We start from the raw sequence: 19623 nt of genomic DNA, 5'->3' as shown, positions 1-19623 counted from the left end.
ATCTCTATCTATCTCTCTCTTTCTCTATATATGTCTATTTATCTCTATATCTCTCTCTATCCCTCTCTCTATCTCTCTCTCTCTCTTTCAGGAGGAGGGATGGATTCAGTGGCAGATACTGTTACCCGCCCCCCCCCACCCCACCTTTTTTCCCCCACTGGATGTTGGTGTTTACCCGAATCTGCCTCTCTCTCTGGCAGTCCCGTCTAGCTCACCTGGAGCCGGCCTTTTATCTCCCCCCATCAAAAGAACACACCTGTAGCCTGGGGGGTCAGAGGTAAATACCACCCCCCCCCCAGCTGTGCGCCAGTCACACCTGCCATCGCCGAGAGGCTGGGGAATGTCAAACCTGAGCTGGAGAAGCCTTCCGCTGAGAACACAAACTAAATAAATAACACACCCCTTAGTACATTACTGATATTTTTAGCAGGTACCCTTAAGCGACATACAGCTGATTAGACTAGGCAGGGGCCCCTGGAGCAATGTGGAGTTAAAGGCCTTGCTCATGGGCCCACCCCTGGTCTTATTGTGGCCACACCGGGGCTTGAACCACCAACCGTCCAGGTCCCATTCAACCACCTTAGCCACTAGACCAGGGGTCGGCAACCCTGGTCCTGGAGAGCCGCAGGGTGTGCTGGCTTTCGCCTCCACCTTAAAATAAGCAAGCGACTCAGACCCAAGAAACCAGGTGAGGCGAGTTAACTGTGTAATAAACGGCTTTCGTTGATCAATTAATGCCAAGCAACAACGAAAGCCAGCACACCCTGCGGCTCTCCAGGACCAGGGTTGCCGACCCCTGCACTAGACCATATGATTCCCCTAGTCCCCATTTACAAGGATAATTCACAACATGCTATGTAGCCTTAACAAGTCCATTACAGCAACAAGAGTCATTGTCAGTGTAATAACATGCTCAGTGATGATTTAACCCAACTCTGCAACAAGTTTGTTTCAATGTCTTTATGTGTTTATCACACATTTAGATAACACACCATACAGCTTGAAGCAAAGGAAAACAAAAGACCTGTGATTATGACAGAGATGGAGCCCTTGAATTAATTAATGTTAATTGACAGCAAGCAAGATACTCGTATGGAGATTGCATCATGCATTAGCAAAACAATTACCACTGACAATGTACAGTACGCAACCCACAAATGAGCAGGGATACATGTGGTATGCTAATGAACGGATGTGTCAAACCCAATTTGGAGCCCAGCGATGTGCCGCTATAATTCTCATCCCCGTCTGAGGAAGTGGCTTACATTATATTCACCTCAAGGTTACATTCTCCCTATCAAAGCGCTAATTATCACTGCAATGCACTTACTATTTAAATCACCGATTTACATAATACCGCACACCTCTCTCTTCTCAACAAACACCCACTGTACTGTTCCAGAAAGTTCCCGCAGAGCTTTACTGTGTGTTAGGGCTGCTTTAACATACATTGGAAGGAAAAAGGCCTATTTAGTGTCCTTACCTATATAGAGCGGTTTTCTGCCATAAGTCCCCTCACACACAGAGGCCGATTTCTCACCGTCAGCGAGTTGACACCTCCGGACTGGGTCACGCAACCAATCTGGAGTGGAAGGATGAAAGAGCAAGAACAATCAGGAACATTCACACGGGCAGCGGCGGGATGCGGTCCCTATATTAGGAGAGAACACAGCAGGTGTGCGCAGGAATTACATTTGTTTGTGCACATTGCGTGAGTAAGCTTTCCTGACAACGCCGGTAAGATTGTGATTTATTATGCCGAGATCTGTTTTGCACCTCAAAACAAAGCCAATCAAATCCTCTAAGTCTCAACGTGGGAAGAGGACCAGTGTGGGCCGGTTTATGCAGAAATCGCAGAGGCACCACTGAAGCTCAGGTATTGTACTGGTAAGGTGGCTCCCAATCTGTGCCAGTTCATCTGAGATCCTCGGTTCTCGTTTCCATGGTTTTAAAAACAGTTCTCAAAGGCTCCATATTATGCATGTGCGCACAGTAAAAAATCTCTGATGGAGTGCATGATCCCTCTCATACTCAAATGAACTCTGTTAAGAGTTAAATTAACACTACAAATGTGACTGTGTACATCCTGACACCTGACATGGAGAAATGCTTGTATATGTGTGTGTGTGTGTGTTCGTTTGTGTGTGTGTGTGTGTGTGTGGCGTGTGTGTATTTGCACGGGTAGAAAGGAACAAAGAAGGAAACATACATGTATGTGACTGGGCCTGCTGGGTACATTTGTAGTCCTTCTATGTTTGTAGTTTTTCTATATTAACAAGAGCAAAGAGCCGATGGAGAAAACATACTTATAGAATACAGACTGGAGTAACTGTAACATCCAAGGACACAGTCCTTCAGCTAGGCCCTTAACCCTGATTTGGCGTTTGCTTAGTCTAATCAACTGCATGTCGCTTGGGATAAAATAACAAATCATTTAAATGATCTTTATTAGGTCTGGGGTGTGGGGTGTGTGACAGCAGGGGGCGTGCCTTGGCACACTTACACTGATCTGTACCTTTGTATATGCCATGTCCCGTTCTCCGTTGTGTTACTGAGTTCTGTGTCAGATGCTATATGGGCTACACAGCCTGCAAAAGGACATCTGTGCCTCTATTTATAGGCATCCCCAATGGTGTACATCGTCAGAACAACGCCTCACAACATCGACACGCGAAGGCGGGACTTCCCCTAGGGGCACCTCTTTGTGGATCCATCACAATGGGCAATCAGTTGTTGAAAGAAATATACGATGCCTCCAATTCACACAGAGATTAACCAAATAGAAGTTTGTGTTTAGACAGGCACATTGAAAGTTCATAATAAAGTTATCTTAATGAACTTCAACTTCTCGTTCAGCTGGACGTTTGAAGTGTGACCCTCAACCTAAGCTATGACTCAGAGACCATTGTAGCCGGTCGGTCTTGTTCTGGCAAGGTTTGTTAGGGTGAGCTGACCAGGGACCCTCACGTTATTGCTGCATTCTTCACTCCAAACGGTATGACAGGCAGCCATAAGGTGCCATCTGCATGAGATGCACCTCCGGAACACCACCCCCTGCTCATCCACGCATGACCCCTGAACACAGTTGCCAGATTTAGGACAACATATGCAGCTGGAGGCATGATTGAGAATGAGGTTGGGAGCTGGTCATGCAATATTCTCTTTGAGAACAAATTACTGTTTTCCAAGTGAAAGAGGTACAAATTAATTATATATTGTGCGCTAGGGGTACATTTTAATGGACCTATGGGGTACCGCCCCAGTGATAGGCATTTGAACCTTTTTAGGCACTTTCCGTACCTTTATTTCTGAGACTGTGTTTCTTCCTAGAAGAACCCTCCCTCCCACCTCTTGTACTTCAGTTGGACCCTCGGAACTGACATAGGAATACCGGAAAGTCATTGACAATTGAATTAATTGCAAAATACCATTTTTTACACAGTCCAGCACAAATGATTCAAAAACCGAACATTCTGATCGAAAACCATACACCTGGCCAACCAACCCCTAAACAGCTAAGCAAAGTTTCACAATGTTGCCAGGCAAGGCGGCATATGTGTGAAAATGACTACTGTCAGCCTAAAGTTGTACTTTCCTGCCCCCCGACCATAGCATATAAGGGAAAGATAACTCTGTGTTGTGTGGAACGCACAAGAAAGGCAGTCTCAAGCGCATCTGTAACCGCACGATCCGTACACTCGATTCACTGATAATTCAAGCATCCATAAAATAATGCAATATACGCTCGCTATGTCAACCGCAATCATGCTGACGGACACAGCTGGCTGCTTAGCTAACCGACTATATCAACCTTTGCATGTGAATGTCACTAATGTCAGGCGCGTCTACCTCGTTTAGAATCAGTGTCAATATTTGCGCCGTGGATGATTTAAGCAGCTGCATCCGTTAAAATTCTAACCGCATGCTAATTCTGTGTGTGTTTTCAGCACATTTCCTTGCAGCGGTAATGCATTACGTTCGACAGAAACTTTCTCCTGCCTCTGCCCCTGTAGCGTGAATTTATCATTCAGTTGTAAATAGAGTCAAATTAATCATGATTGGACAAGCGCCCAACAGTCAATATCAGTGTCCTCTTAGCAACACGGCCACTGTTTGCCATTAGGTAATTTACATCCCTGGTGTAAAATCAATCTATGGCAGCTTCACCAGCTGGAAAATTGAGCTGGTCTAGCTGGCGATGAGCTGGTCAACCGGCATGGCCAAGCTGGTCATAATGCTGGCAGAGCTGGGTATAAGCTGGCAACAGCTACCAGCTGTTTCAAAACATAGGTTGAGCTGGGCCAACCAAGCTGGGAGCTGGTCTGAACTGGTCAACCAGCTACCAGCTGTTTAAAAACCTAGCTTGAGCTTTTCAGAAGGGATGTACTTGAAAGTGCTTCTTTCTGTGTCTTTCTGACTAACCCGTGGCCATTTGAGTTCCGTTCCCGAAGTCATGATTTACTATCGAGAGAATACTCCTCATTTTTCAACACCTCCTAATAATTACGCACTGCTGTTTAACAAAGTAAACAGGCTTTTTGTTTGTTTTCCTGGTACACTTGTTGAAAATTGTTCTCGCAGGAAATTAAGTGGCAGGTAGGTAGCTCAGAAAGCAAACACAGATCCTTCCAGAGACTCGCAGAGTCTTTTTTTCCGGCAGCCCGTGTCCCCGTGGTCTGCAGAAGGATGTCGAGCTTTGTCAAATTAAGAACCAAGAGCAGCTGTGCCTCAGCGAAACTGCATTCACATGATTTATGGAAATGGGGGAACAATCAGGGTGCACGTTAAATGCTAATCAAACATGAACTGGTTTAATTACAGTAAAATATGTACTGTAAAAGAAAAAGAAAAAAACTGGGAATGGGGTTTCATCATGAAAGATATTCATCAAATATATTTGAGGGTTTTTTTTTCAGTGAGGATCAGCACAGAGTTGCTATTTGTCAATGGGGGAAAGGTGCTGTGTTTCTTTAACGCAACACGGATCTGTTTCTCCATGCCGAGAAAAAAAAAACTAGTGAATAGCCTACGCTTATTGCTCTCTCCTCAAAGAACAGGAAGCTGGCCTCTGAGCCATGAACTCAAAACCAACTTTCAAAACCAACTTTCATATGTAAACTGTTGTCAACGAGACAGAACTTTGATAAAAATAAACTTTGAAAAAAAAAATATATATATATATTCTTCTTATTATTATTATTTTTTTTTTTCAGCTCAGCCTCAGAGGCAGTATTCCAGGATCAAAGGGAAACTCTGACTGTGCACCCCGTCACCCCCCTTAATCGTTTGGGATAACTGGAATCTGTGGAGCAGAATGAAACTGCTTCCATGCGACATCCCACTTTCTCACTGCGCTCTCAGACAGAACGTGACCACGGAGGTACATCTTCATCCTTTTAAGGATCAGATTTCCCAAATGCACCCTGCATTTATGCTACCGTCATCTCTGGGTACAACTGAGTACATTTTCCGAGCACAAAAAAGGTACAAATTAATTATATATTATTGGCCACGGGTGCAATTTCATGCCTCTATAGGGTGCCGCCCCAGCGACATTTGTACCTTTTTAGGCACTTCTTGTACTTTTATTTCTGTGGAAACAGCTTCTGCCTCTGACCATGATTCCCACACGGTGCTCAGGACATCTCAGGCCAGAACACCAGTGCACAGAAATACACACTCATGGGCTAAAGTGAGCCGGAGTCTGGAGTGGGGTAAGGACACAGAAGCCTGTGGTTTTCCACATGGTGAATCATTTGATATAACAGGCGGTGTAAGATGCCAAATTTCATACGTTTTTCGTGAGATGAGAGGTCTAGTAAAACTTTGAAAGGTCTGCCTGAGGCGTTACACATGAACACGTCATGCTCACATTTGACTTTCACGCACCAGATACTGCGTGTGGATCACTCAGGTGGTGGATATCTAAGGTTCCAGCCCATTCACTTCAAAAGTGAAGTCTTTGAGATGTTGAATTGTGCTATATGCACACACTCACAAACACACAGACACACACACAGACACATGCATGTAGGTGAGTTAGGCAAACTGCAATAAGCAAAGCCTGAAGATGAGGGTGCCTGGCCTATTTGTCAGAAGTTGTGTTCCTGGCTGTCTGAGAGCGAGAGAGCAATCCTCAAGCCAGTGTCCTGCCTCTCTCTTGTCTTGCATTGTTTTATTTTATGTTATTGCTCCGGCATAAAACTTAGAGGCCCTTATTATCCAATCCACACCGGCTTATGCCGGTGCTCTCCTCTAACCGGTTTGTATTTCTCTATGAACAGAGCCATCTTGATGGAGCCGTAAAATTCGTCTCAATAAATCAGGCTGGTCACTCACAACCTGGAGCGGAGAGTGCGTTCCGAGCACTGCCCATGTGGTGCCACCGGGGAAGATAGTATATCATTATCTTTAACGCGCAGAGCGCTACAACGGTGGATTAGCACAACACATTTACCCTCAGTCTACTGCTCTGAGACCCACACTTTAAGCTCATTACAGCCAAAGGCCTTGCAGTGTTGTTGCTGAAGTTTGCAGATTGTTGCCATTAATAATCCGCTTGACTTTTGTTGGTCAAGTAGTTAGTTGTGAGTTATTAATGAGCAGAGGATGCATTGTTCTGCTTTGTATTATTTAGGTTATACAGTTGACCACTCAGGCGCGATGTTATGAATCATATACACGCACGCACACACACACACACACACACACAAGCGCGCGCGTCTTATACATTCACCATGGAATAGTATAATCTAATAGCTGTATGAGCTGGAAATTCATTGTTCTGTTGGAAATAAATCCTCTTTGGTCATTATCTAGAGAATGTTATTCAGTGCAGTACGATAATGTAAATGTAATTCTGCCGGGGATGGAAAGTAAAGAGTCGTGCTCTTTGGTCTCCTCATTGCATTTAATGTCAGTTAAACTCCCTTTTATTGCACTTTGATGGAAGACCGACAGTAAGATTATTAGGTTTGAAATGATTGTATACAATTACACAACCAGAGATATTAAGTGTTTGGAATGGAAGTGCCCAACTGGGATTGCTTCCAGGGTAGTCGGGCACAGCAGACATAATTACAAAATTCCATTAGATACACTAAATAATTAATTTCTCAATATTTTTACATGCAGAATTATAGCTAATGTGTGTGTTGAAGTGAAAGCACTAAAACTAGTAGAAAATGGACGTAACTAATATTCTCATTCCAGTACAGCGAATGTACTGCAAGATCAAGACCAACATTTGTTATTTATTACTTAAACTTATTGTCTCTCAGACGAAAACACAAATGGCACAGGAAGGCCACACAGTTATTTCACGGCAAAATTGCAAAATACCCATGCTGATATTGGCCAAAAACTATTATACAGCATACAAATATTTAATCTTTGCATCCTGTGCTGGGCAGTGACGTAAAAAAAAAAAAAAAACCCTAAAAAACATTCATTCCATTCAAACTTATGAAAGCAATATCCTTGCAGTTATTGGTATCTGAATCCTGTTCAATTATTACTAGTATTGTTTCGACCTTTTTAATTAAATTTCCAGCCAAAGCAGGCCTGCTCCACTGCCCCCTGCACATTCAGAGTTTCAGTAAACCCCCACCCCCTCCCCCGTCCGTTTTGCGCATTGATTTCCTCTTATTATACGTCTAAAACTCATAACTTAGATCTGACCTGCTGTGCCATCACAGCGTTATCACCCAACATTTTGCTTTTTATTCTTTTGTTCTTTTGTTTGTGAAGAGAGCCACAGTTGGGGGGGGGGGGTTCAGGACCCCTATGCTGGCTTCCTGGAGGACTGTGTGAAACAGCAGTTCCAGGGACCTCCTCCGATTCAATGAAAGCCATCGAGTTACCCACAGGCGTAGTGCTAGTGCTGTCAGAGCCTCGCACAACAAGCCCGCACCATTAATTACACATTAGCATTCAGCAGATGTGTACGGAGAGCAGTGCACACAGACTGTGTTTCACTCGCAACCCGTTTATGTAGCTGGGCTTTACTGAACGGAGTCAGATTAGGGGCTTTGCTCAAGGGTACTGGCGATGGTCACTGTGGGATTCAAGCCTGTGAACTCCTAGCCAGCACTGCAGTTCCAGAACCATCACACAACACTGCTGGCCTGCAGGAGCCCTTTATCTCTCTGTCAGACTGAGGTCAAATACATAATCATATTAGCCTGGCTAAGGCACATGCCTGGAACCCGGAAGGTTGGTGGTTCAAGCCAGGATAAGATCTACACAGCTGGTTGGCCCTTGAGCAAGGCCCTTAACCCCACATTGCTCCAGGGGGGATTGTCCCCTGTTTTGTCTTAATCGACTGTAAGTAGGTTTGGATAAAAGTGTCAGCTAAGTAACAAATCTATCTGTCGCTCTACCTACGTACCTACCTACCTCCTTCCCTCTCTCAGAGCACTACTATTTACCATTTACTATAGTGACCCAATACAATGTCTATGTGCCCAGTGGTCAAAGTGGAGATGACATGAAAATTGTCCCTTCAAGTAAACTGTGTATGTCCAATGTTTCTAGAGACTTTTTGATTATAAAATTACGGTATTTTAGGAATCTCATATTAGGGACAGGTATCATGTGTGGTATTACTATCTGTAAGTTCTTTCAATGTGAAGCTTCTAGGGTAATTGATAGGTTGACTGAGTGTTAGAGAGTAGGTATGTGACCTTTATTTGTCATTGTTACGCCGACAGTAGGTTAACCTCGATTACGTTACCAGTCAATACAATCCGCCATTTCTCCTTTTTTATGTCAAAACAAAATTCATGCCTGGTAAATATAGTTTATGCGATCCTTCTCGGTGATATCTTGCTGTACATCCCCAATGGCAACAGATATGCTGAAAGTTGGGCAATACGAGTTGTCCCTCTGGCACTGCCAAACCTGCCCATCTCAAGACTCTCTGAAGTTTCCCCAGACAGAGACTTTGACCTCCTCGGCTGATCTACAAACTAGCCGACAGGACCGTTCATGCGTGTCACCCCCCGGACGGGCTGCTGCTGACCTCGACCCCTCCCCCCCACCCCGTCTCATAGGCGGACCAGCTCGTACATCTTTCTTCTCCACACGAGCCTGCACACTTGCTGTATGAAATAGCTTGGCTCACATCAGCGGCTATCAGGGCCGATGGTTCTTCCAGGATCCGTTCCCCCCGGCTACGAGATGTTCCGTTTCTTGGCACAGGCCCACGGCCATGTCCACAGCATGGGACGGTAACAGGGAGTGGGCCTTGTTAGCTCAACCTCCTGACGGTCCAGCAGAAAAAGCTGCCAGTCAGTCCACAGTTAGTTGGAAAATCCAGGTTTCAGAAACTAGAAGGCCTCCCCCGTATTCTGTTCCAATCACCCGGATTTGCTAATTAGCATTATTATTCAGCCGGGAGGTAAAGATAATTAGTGAGTGGGCGGAAGAAACACTTTGACGGGACTTTTTACTTTCTCACCCCTGGACTTTCCGCCTCTCGAGTCAGTAATACACAACGTTCCCTGCCTTCCACGGGAGCGGACATGAATGGGGCCGGGACCAGCTCTGGTCGGCTTGGTAGAGGAGCATCTGCGCTGCCTGCAGGCGAAAAAGCCTACACCCAGCCCCTCAGATCCGCCGGGCCCTGCTCTCCTTCCTGAACCAGCAAAAACAACGCAGGCGGAGCCGTGACCAGAAAACAATCTAGCAGCCTCTTCTGGATTTGATAAATGAAATCATCAGGTGGCTCCAGGACTGTGAGCTCACGCCACAGCGTTGTGGCAGCCAACCGTTCCCCTGTAGGAGAGCTGCAGTAATAGCCAATTCCATTCAGACTTGGCAACCAACCCCAACCTGCCCCCCCCCCCGCCCCCAGTTCCTTTGTTTAAAATTGTGTGTGCCTATTAAGATGTCCAGAGACTTGATTTCCTTCCTCGCCAAATGCACCCGTGCCTCCCCCTCAGGCAGTTCGGCCGGCCCGGTGTTCGTTCTCCCACTCACCCATGATAAACCCTTCCCTTTCCCCCCAGTTCACCTTAGCTGAGGAGACTTGCTCATAAAAACTAAAATCTACTCAAAGTCACAATGTCCTCCTGCCCTGTAATAAAAACGTAACATAGGCAGAGACTGCATCTTAATATTTTTCCTTATCAGGATCCCCCATTATTCATAATCTCTATAAAAGTCTCCATCTACATAGGAGAGGCTCTATGGACAAGCTGTATAGTTGCCCTCAGAGTGGATAACCTTGGCAGATGCCTCTTAATACAGGAACAAGGTGGCTTAGCCCACCCCCTACATTAACTATGACTGATGTATAAGAAAATGTTTTGCAATCCAGGCATAACAAAGTAATGGGTCACCAGTTATTTATTTATTTTTTGCCTAGTTCCCCCTTATTTGGTAGAACTTAAACAGTCAGTCTACAGCTGCTGGGTAGTGAGCCAATCTGTAGACACTCCTTAATCATCTCATGAAAACATTGTTGTTGTTTTGTTTTCTTAAACAAAAACTTCTCTCATTCCTTTAACGTTTTTTGGTTTCTCAAATCTCTTTCAAGAATATCCCCCTGCAGCTGCTAAATAACTGCCTTTGCCTTTTTGTGTTGTATGTAATTTTCACAAGACATCTTGATTTGCACCTCCCACCAGAGAGAGAGAGAGGGAGAGAGAGAGAGAGAGAAACAAAGAGAGGGAGAGAGAGAATTGCCGTTTGTGAATTACAGAGTCTAGGTTGATGGGAGATATGAAGACGCCGATCCACACCGCCACAGCCCACCACAGGGCCACCCCACACCACTTCTCCCCTGGTAGTGTGTAAACGCTTTCCACAAGGGTAACACCTGCACTCCTGGATAAGAGCCTATCAAATTCACACACACACACTATTTTCTTCCCCCGTGCGGTTTGGCAAAGGCATGTCCACTGGCACTCGTGATTTGAGCCCAAGTATCAGATATACAGGGGCATTTGTTTCTCTGGATGTTTAGAATTGGAAATACCATTGCTTGCTAAACAGGGAAACATTACACCTGCCAGTATTTTGCTATAAGGTACGGAGTTGTTTGATCACAGTTTCCCATTGGGTGAGTTCATCATTCTGAATTGAGTTTTTTTTAACCTGCAGTGTGAGCTAGAGGTAAGGGTGCTGGAAGTCATGCAGTTGTTTCTAATGAAACACTTATTTCAGCTGGGGATTTTGAAGTTACAATGGAATAAGAACTTATCAGCACTCGTGGAGCAAGTATAATACACAATACACATATTGTAGCCTCAGTTCATATTATTCAGGCCTACAGCCCTGCAATATGATGATGAAACAAAATGTCTGAAATATCATGCATTGGACATAGATTCTACTGTTTCCATGGCCACAAGCCTATAACCCTTCTCCTGATAGCGTATAACTCTTATATCCTATCCATATGTATGAACCTCTTGCGTTACATGCGGAAGTAGACGTCCTACAGCACCAAATCTGACATGACAAAATGTCATTGTGTGGCCATCCAATCAGACAAGATTTGAATAGCGTTTGTGCTTTACCACAAAATAAAAAACAAAAATAAATTTCGATCATACAACTGCAGCGCATGCAACTCGGACTCATCCAAAGATAATTACAGTGTTACGAGACAGTCACCAACACTGAATAACCAGACATCTCCCTTTTTTCAGAAACAGTACCCTTCAGCAGAGATACTCAGATTACCGAGATACTCAGAGGCACGGGAAACCGAGACGCGCTGCCCCCACCATCCTGCCCGTGCGGCTCGTTGACCCGACAGTTTCCATCGATTGCATGCTGACGACCAATCTGTAGGATTTGGCACCACTGAGCATTACGCCTTGACACGCACTCATCCAACCCTCCTCGGTCTCCTGGGACACGGAGGTCTGAGCTACATCAGGCTAATAAGGGCTCCCCCATGGACAGGAGGAGGAAGAAGAGGGGGAAGAGGAGGAGGGAAAAGAGAACGTGATCCAGACACAGCCCTGTGTCTGGAGAGAGCCGAACGTCCTCCCCCCAGTGCACAATCCTGTCTGTCCATTCAGCCAGGAGAAAAAGTGATTTTCAATCTCTCTCCAACACTGGCTGCACCCGGCCAAATCAGCCCCGCCATCGAACCAATTAAATCAGAAATGGGATGACATTTTAAAACACTTTACCGAGCAACGCCCCACAAATGAACACGACTCCTGTCACCCCCGCCTAACTAGCCAGAGAAAAGAGCTGTCTCGTGGTGGGAGATGTGAAATATGTTCACGCGGCTGTAAAATGGAGCTCGGAGAAACAAGAAAAGGGTGGCACCCTTGCCTTGTCAATTACAATGGGGTTTCACAAGCATGTGTGCAGCAGCACTGACTACCCCATGGCTACGGGCGACATCGGCTCAGGCGGTAAGAGCAGTCGTCTGGCAGTTGGAGGGCTGCCGGTTCGAACCGACATTGTGTCAAAGTGTTCCTGGGCAAGACACCTACTCCTGACGAGCTGGTTGGTGCATTGCACGGCCGCCAATCGCCGTTGGTGTGCGAGTGTGTGTAAGGATGGGTGAAGGAGAAGCATCAACAGTACAGAGCTTCGGATAAAGGCGCTACATAAATGCAGACCATTTACCATAGAGGTGAGTAGGAGGCCTCAAGCGTAGAGCTGTCAAAGGTTAAATTAACTGAGCCAACTGTGCATTGTCAGCCAGGGAGGTCACCGCATATTTCCTTTCCTATCATACATCGGGCTCATTTTCTTTCTTTTTCTTACTCCTGACCCGGAAATCGATCGAGGTCCGCCATCTTTAAGGACATTCCAACCTGTTAAATGTTCCTTCTAGGCGCTAGGAGTCGAAATTAAGAACTGCCACGAGGAAACACGAGCGCATCGTTTACGGAAATTTTTTTTCCTAAAGCGTAACATGGAATTGATTGATCCGCCTCTCCCCATTTGCTACACATCTGCCATGTCTGTAACTGATGCGGCTTCGAACTGACGTTTGAAGGAGCAAGGACATTCCATTCACCTAACTCACGCTCTCGATATCCCCGTCTTCACTTATTTTTCATTCATCTTTTCCCAGCCTCTCCCGATGGGTGGAGCTAGGGGGCAAGAAAAGGAAAAAAAGGAAAAAAGAAGAAGAGAAAAATAACGGATTGCAATGAGCCCAGGGTGTTTTGCTGTTGAAAATTGAGCCGTTGGACTGAATACCAGTTCATACCGGTCAGTAACTGAAAGGTGATAATTGGCGATAGCGCCAACCTTCAGAGAATTAACACAACAGACTCATCCTCCCGGTCTTGCACACCCTTGTGATGTGTAGGGCAATGGTAGATATTTTGGCTTCTTTGAGCTACACGTCCCAGGTGGCATGTTGGTGCGGTGCGTTATCACTGTTGCCACACAGGAAGAAAGGCCCTGGCTCAAATCTCAGCTGGGCCCTTTCAAAATGGTCGGTTGGCATTTATATAGTGCCTTTATCCAAAGCGCTGTACAATTGATGCTTCTCATTCACCCATTCATACACACACTCATACACCAACGGCGATATTGGCTGCCATGCAAGGCGCCCACCGGCTCGTCAGGAGCATTTAGGGGTTAGGTGTCTTGCTCAGGGACACTTCGACACAACCCGGGCGGGGGATCGAACCGGCAACCCTCCGACTGCCAGACGACTGCTGGACTTTCTGTTTCGCACATATTCACCCCTGTGTCCGCGTGGGTTTCCTCCATGGAACTCAGGTTTCCTCCCACAGTCCAAAGACATGCATGTTAGGCTAATTGGAGACACCAAATTACCCAGAGGTGAGATATAATGGCGTGTGTTCCCTGGGGTGTATTCCTGCCTCTCGCCCAATGCATGCTGGGATAGGTTCCCGCCCCTCTGTAACTCTGACCAGGAATGGATAGATGGACTACACATCCCAGACATGCCCTATGTTTCCTCATTAGTGGCGGAATATGCTCCCTGCAAAATGATGATGTTTCCAGCCCAAATCACAACTTGTCCAGGCCGCAGCTCAGTTCTCAGTTCCAGATGGATTGCACTCTGCCAACACCCTTACGCAGGGCTACTGTACATATTGCAGGCCACAGAGTCTGCAGGTGTGCCTTCCAACCAGGCACTACACCACCTGATTTCACCAATTAGCTTACTTCCTGAACCAAGGCGAAACAGTAATGAGTCAAATCAGGTGGTGCACTGGCATACTGTAGCTGCCATTTCAGCTTCCCAGAGTAAGCATGCACTGAAAATAGAAACAATCTTTCACTGGTTAAACCTAAAATTTTACTTCAACTTCTTACACCTGTATTTTTTTCTCAACTGATTGATCTTAGATGAATTAGAATGAGCCTATACGGTTTCAGTTGAGAAAGCTTGTCTGTACAATTATACTTGTTTTTCGGTGTGTGATGCAGTTCTGTCGATCAGCGTTAACAAATGTGGGCCCTTTTCAGACTCAGACTCTCCTGCTTAAGGGGAAATATTTTTGTGGTAAAGTGAAATACAGCTACATAGACTGATTTTCCCTATTTCCTCCTGGTGGTCATAAAAGCAAATATTAGTCTCCATTATGAAGCTGTATTGGATTTTACTGCATAATTATGTGTCATGCCAGTCGCTGCACTCTCACCCTTAAGTGTCTTTGGCTAACATAAAATATTCCACCTTTTCTTGCTCATAAAATGTGCATTTACGAAAGGCGCTTAATTCAGAGTTCGAATTCACTCAGCTTGGCCAAGCTTGGGACAGGCCCAAGTCAAGCCCTGTGCACGTATGGGATCACACTCCCCTTACCAGAGGTGGATAATTCAGGTTTCAGAAAGTAAATGTTATTCCCAGCATTTTGCCCCAATCCCAATCTGGTTTCACAGACTAGCCCAATCGATTGGTCATGAGGTAGAACGGATTCACAAAATCAGCCGGCTGAGCTAATGGGTGGAAGAAACACACGGTGGGACTTTTACTTTCTGACCCCAGGACTTTTGACCTCTGCCATCCAAAGCTCCATATCTAAATGTGGTTAAACTGTCGAGGTGAGCTCGAATATTGATCTTAAGATGAATTTGCTTTGTCTACTCCGCACAGAACAGACCTCCTGTGTAAGTATCTGTGCCATGTTAGTAACAGCTCTAATGGCTGTTCTCACGTTACCTCTGGGGCTGCCTTGTTCAAATCACGTGCTAATGTTGCCCCTGGTTTTACACCGGTGCGATCAGGAAAAAAAAGGCTCTCCCAGTGATCATTTAAAAGTAAGTGGGTTTGTGTGTCTAATTGGTTGTATGTTTTTATTGCCCGGGCGTCTCTAAATACTTTATCGTGTGCGTCTTCTCAGCATTGTGCACCTGGGCCTGTGTTCCGGATGCTATCGCTTTACTGCTTGGCTGTGTATCCATCTTGTGTAGCCCCATAGGAAGCAGTGGATGAGAACAACGCGTTAATAGCAGTCAATTACGCCTGGCAAATTGCTCCATTCTCCGTCCCCGTAAGTGGAAAAGCATTCAATTAAAAAAAAAAAAAAAAAAAAAAAAAACTTGCGAATAAAAACCCAAACAGTCATCCGTTTATTTCATGTTCATGAAAAGGCTGACTTCTAACAGTGCACAAACGCGAGTCTACAAACACTACAAGTGCACTCCGAGATCCCTTAAGCCCGCTTTCGCACGGAAACCACTTGCTAGACACATCGATGACGAACGAAAAACAGGATTCCGAGACAAAACAACAAACGGTTCAGAGGCCGTTATATAAAAATAAAAAAATAAAATAAAAATAACAGACAATGAAAAGAAAAGAGGAGTAAATTCCTTCTTCACTTCTCCAGCGACAGGCTACAAAAAGCTATTTATTTCCATGGGGCGGGTGGTGGGGGGGCGGGGAGGCTCCTAGCAGGAGCTGCTTGGATTTCTCAGGTTTCCCGTCATCGTTCCGAGGAATTGTAATTACCCCAGCTCTTGATTTCCGGGCCCAGACAGGCCATCAGAATACTAATCCCCAAAAGCTTTGAATGGGAGCAGAGCCATCTGTAGGCTTGTATTTACATACAGAAATACATTCACGGAATGCTTTACTGTGTAGCCAATAATGGTTCAATACGAATGCTTACTCAGCAACCACCCTTGCAGGTTTGGCCATTATTGGTTTGCTAGTTACTTATATAAATATGTATGTGCTGTATGTGTGTGTGTGTGTGTGTGTGTGTGTGTGAGAGTGTGTGTGTGTGTGTGGTAGGTACAGAAGGTAACAACTGAATTACACAGTTGTCATTTTATCTCTCCCGGCAAGTGAGATACTTTGTGTGATTCTGCTTTTCTTAGTGGTATGAAGGAGTTATATAAGCATATCTAAAAAAAGTCAACAGTGTAGACTTCGCAGTGGAAGTGACATTTAAATTTCCACAGCAATGCCCTCAAATTAACGGTTGCATCGGTTTTTACTGTTCTCGTGTCAGTTCCTCAAAAGCATTTCATTAAAATTAAAATCAAGCACTATGGCATCCTCCCAACTCCATATTTTGAATGAACTCACTGCTGCTCCTTAGTTTCTCAGTTAATGAGTGTTTTGAAAAATGCCTTTCAGTATACAAGCTTATTTACTGTAAGCACAGATACTAACTTTTGAGTTTCATCATTGGCAGTAACAACAATTCTCTCTCTCTCAAATTCAAATACTAGAGAAACCGCACTTCCCTCTGGGGTTTGCAGCGCGCTGGTTATGATCTGCACTTTATTGTACGTCCTGGATAAGAGCGTCTGCTAAATGACTATAATGTAATGTAATGTAATGTAGGTGTGTGTGTGTGTGTGTGTGTGTGCACATGTGCGTATGTGTATGTATGTATTACACCTAGGTGTGTGTGTGTGTGTTCATCCGTACGTCCGAGTGTAATGTGAAAACCAATGAGCCGTGCGACTCTCCAACAGGGCCTTCTCCTTAAGTTCTGATGGATGACACATGAGCGCTCTAACCTGTATCTGATTACCACGCCCTCAGAGTCATTCTGTCTCAGGTCACACCCCGGTACCCTGTGTGAGTTTCATCAGCACTTACTGAACGCCCCCCTGTATATTTCATCCATCGTTATTGTATGCTAATGCATACGGGATGCACAAAGGAACTTTAACCTGGACTCAAGGTCATAACAGTTCTTACAATACAAGCGCCCCGTGATTTCTATGGCATACATGCACCCACAATGCATTCAACCGTGGATTTAACTTCCGGGAAATTAAAGCATCGCACGATTAAGATGTAATCAGAAAATTGACTTCTTCGAAATAGTTTTGTTCAAAGTCTTTTACCGGGGTGTTGAGTTCTGCGATACGGCCGTTTCGCCTTTCAAGGAGACGGGATTCGTCCCGGAACAGGAGGTGCAGTAAAGACCGATATTAATCCAAAGGCACGGAGCGTCTTTGGGAGGAGTATCTCCTCAAAAGCCTGGCCTGGGGGATATTATAAAGGTCACCTATCAAAGAATCAGAGGTGGTTCTGGACAGAATATTAAGAGAGTCCTCCCGTGAAATCAGGGTTGTCATGGGGACACGGCCAGCTCTAAAGTACTGAGATATCAGTGCAGTAGACCACAATAATGAATTAGCTACCCAGCTTCGGAATGCAAAAATCAAGATCGTCATAACACGACCCGTGGGACATTTTTGGATGTCATTAAAATTGTTTAATTGTATCCAAGGTGATGGGGAATCAAATCTATTAACCTCTTCAGACCCAAGGAGAAAGAAAGCTTAAGTATTTTAATGTTTTAGTCTTGGACGACAAAAAAGATGTCACAGTGAAAATATTTAACAAATATATGTTTTATTTTATTTTATTTTAATGTCCTTTATGTTAAGAGAAATACTCAATAAAGCTCAGGGAAGCCACACTTTAATGTCCTCATTTGAGGATGCAGGGTTGCAGGAGGTTAAGTTTGCGTGTGTTTGTGTGTGTGTGCACATGTGTGAGTGTGTGTTTGTGTGTGTGTGCATGTGTGGGAGTGTGTGTTTGTGTGTGTGTGTGTACAAATGTGAGCATGAGTGAGCCATGTTCTGGCATAGTTATATGTACGTTCTTTATATAGCAAGTGCTAATGCTAAGAAGCGATGGTGTTTGCAGAAATTATATAAATGTTCTCGTGAACAATGCTTTACTGTAGCAAACCCTGCAGTCACACAACATTGCGTGTGAGAGGGATTTTTTTAAGGCAATCTCAGTGCAATGAACTGCATCTGCCAAATATAGCTATTTATAAAAAAACGCTAAAAATTACATATCCAATTATGTAAGCCATTTTAAACATGTCTCCCCTTCTCTTTTTTTTCCAGCTAATATCATTTTGATAAATAATTGAATGAGTGAAACACATGAACGAGTTCGTTGCTTTAATACTGCGCCTTATATTACTTTTTAATGGGCCCGCTTCGCGGGGTAGAGAGAGGGGGATTGACTCAGCGCGGTCACAGCCGTTGTGTAGCACCCACCTGGGCGAGAGGCATCTGTCACTGCGCGCGAGAGTGCTCCCCGCACACGGGCAGAGTTCGAGAGGGGCGGGGTGGGGGTAATTTGGGCCGTTAACCCGGGGGGTGATTAAATGTGAGGATTAAGAGAGTGAGAGAGTCGCATTAGGACGAGGGGTGCCAGGGAACCCCCAGCGCAACAGACGCTGCGGAATCCTTAATGATCACCGAGCCGTGCCCTCTATTTAAGGTCAGAGTTTTTGGATGTGTACGCAGGACCCAAAAACACATGCATATGTCTGCATTGCTACCTGGCCCAGTGCTAGCCTTCTGGGCAGAAACTGTTGATCTGGGGGTTGTGTAAGGAGGGGCGGGGGATGTAGGATGTAGTGAAGTGTCGTGTAGTGTGGACTGGAGGGGGGATAGCGATTGTTTTTCACCTTCATTTGGCCATTTGATTTACTCTAACCCTAACCCTAACCTCCCCCCCCCCCAGACAAATGGCACCAATGCAGTGATTGAGGACTGGAGGGGGCAATATTGATTTGTGAATTTATTTGTAATTTTTCCGCTTTTTTCACCTTCATTTGGCACGCCTCAAGACAGATGGCTCCTAAGCCGACCGCCCTTCGCACCTGCGCCTGGAGCCATCCCTCATTGCCACTGCCTCCACGTGCTGAGGACATGCTCAACGCTGTTAGCAGAGAGCCCTGCCCAGTGTGCTCACTGTACACACACAGAATCCACTCCTTCTCTACACTTGCAAACGGTACACAAACCTGATTGCCCAGTGTGCTTGCCCTATACAGACAGTATCCACTCCTCCTCTACGCTTGCGGATGGTACACTAACATGCTGCACCTCGTCACAAAGAAAATATTAACGAGTTCCTGCTGCCTGGCATTTGGGTTTTTTAGCCCTTTCTCTGAGTTCCTGGCTGCGGTGCTGTCCTTCAGCTTGACGTCCAGACACACACACACACACACACACACACACGCACACACACGTACATACAGACATCCACCGTCTCCCCCGACCCCCAGACACAGACCGGCAGTTACGCTCAAACGGACGCTGAGTCGGCAGGGGCTGCTTCGTATGGACAGACCGTGCGGGCGGAGCGGGGCAGTGAGACTGAGACATCCAACACGCTCACACTCCCTCTCCCAGAACGATACTGAAGACCCCTTTGCCTTTGGC

General features: G+C 45.4%; 1 protein-coding gene across 1 annotated transcript in view; it reads right to left on the bottom strand.

Moving 5' to 3' along the window:
- LOC133139421 (leucine-rich repeat and fibronectin type-III domain-containing protein 2) overlaps nucleotides 1-19623 on the bottom strand; it is a 157365-nt gene that overhangs the window by 36427 nt on the left and 101315 nt on the right. The window contains exon 4 of the mRNA XM_061258952.1: nucleotides 1484-1582. The gene's annotated coding sequence lies outside the window, so the exon portion shown is untranslated. The remainder of the gene's footprint in view (nucleotides 1-1483; nucleotides 1583-19623) is intronic.

Source organism: Conger conger, chromosome 1 (assembly GCF_963514075.1).
Source record: "Conger conger chromosome 1, fConCon1.1, whole genome shotgun sequence".
NCBI lineage: Eukaryota > Metazoa > Chordata > Actinopteri > Anguilliformes > Congridae > Conger > Conger conger.
The sequence above is the reverse complement of the archived record's forward strand: the minus strand, read 5'-3'. Positions and strand labels throughout refer to the sequence as shown.